General features: G+C 34.2%; 1 protein-coding gene across 2 annotated transcripts in view; it reads left to right on the top strand.

The window, feature by feature from the left end:
* The window catches only part of LOC116849503, a 57,111-nt gene that overhangs the window by 1,559 nt on the left and 54,252 nt on the right, over positions 1-1,300 (top strand). The gene's annotated exons all lie outside the window — the stretch shown is intronic.

The raw sequence follows: 1,300 nt of genomic DNA, 5'->3' as shown, positions 1-1,300 counted from the left end.
TCTCTCTCTCTCTCTCTCTCTCTCTCTCTCTCTCTCTCTCTCTCTCTCTCTCTCTCTCTCTCTGAGAAACTCGAGTAGAAAATGAAATAAAATCGAGAATGATTGCAACGCAACACGCGCTTGTAGAGAAGAAGTTCCGTAAGATCATTCGTAAAAAACACTGAAATAATGCAAAACTACTAAGGGGGCTTCTTTAAAATTCCTCGACGAAGAGACGAAGTGGGAAGAAAGAGGCGTAAAAATGCCTAAAATGCCTGCATAAAATGTCTGCATAAAAATTTCCAAAAATTTTAGGATAATAAGAATTTTTTTAAGAGCTAGTATAAATAGGTTATAGGGATATTATAATACTTTAATGCAATAAAAAAGAACTATAAAATCAGTTAGTATCAAAATATTTATAATAACTTTTTTTACATGGTGTACAATTTATAATTATTTTTCAGAGAGGATTGAAATAGTATACTAAAAAAAAAATATTTTGCTGATCCAGGTAGAATTTCAAATATCATCGTTACAATTTATCGCTGTTGTTTGTATCTGCTAGAAAATTGTCTGTGGTACGTAGAATTTACGACAGCAGTATTCTGCAAGTTAATTTAGGTAGGTGTGAGGATTATGTATTCGTTTGCCTCTCGTGTTTAGTCTTTTTTGTCTACCACAGCCAATTTGGATAAGAAGTGTGACTGGTTTTAATCTAAATGGACGCCACAAAGAGACTTTTCTACTAAATTTCATAAATACTCCAGGTAGAAATTTTGTCTCTCTGACAATTATATTGATGAAATACAAAATATATATGATATTGCAACGTTTGCTAGTCATTTAGTGTTTCTTAACTAATTTTTCGTACTCAAGTCACTTTCGCTATATGACCGTAAGACCATTTTTTAAATGAAGGACGTTATATTTTGCACCTGGAATCCTTATTTAAGACGAAAATGATTTGTCTCCGGATACCGCACAAGTACAGGTGTGTTCAAAAGCATACAGTGTCTGAAACCATGTAGAAGACATTATGTGCTTTTGAACACTTGTGTGGTGTCCGGAGAAAAATAATTTTTATTCTAAATAAGGATTCCAGATGCGAAATATAGTGTTCCTTAGAACACTAGTGAGTAGCGTGGCAGAAGAGGGAGAAGGGATATGGCTGCAATCTGTGAAACTTTAGCGAGACTCAAAGAAACGACTACAGATTCTCATTTCACTCTTGTTTAACTACCAAAATTTTTCCTGTTTGACTTATAATCCGATCTCTCTCTCTCTCTCTCTCTCTCTCTCTCTCTCTCTCTCTCTCTCT

This window comes from Odontomachus brunneus, unplaced genomic scaffold (assembly GCF_010583005.1).
Source record: "Odontomachus brunneus isolate Ranch 3 - 2012 unplaced genomic scaffold, Obru_v1 Obru_scaffold_117, whole genome shotgun sequence".
Taxonomy (NCBI): Eukaryota; Metazoa; Arthropoda; class Insecta; order Hymenoptera; family Formicidae; genus Odontomachus; species Odontomachus brunneus.
This window is presented reverse-complemented; position numbering and strand designations above follow the sequence as displayed.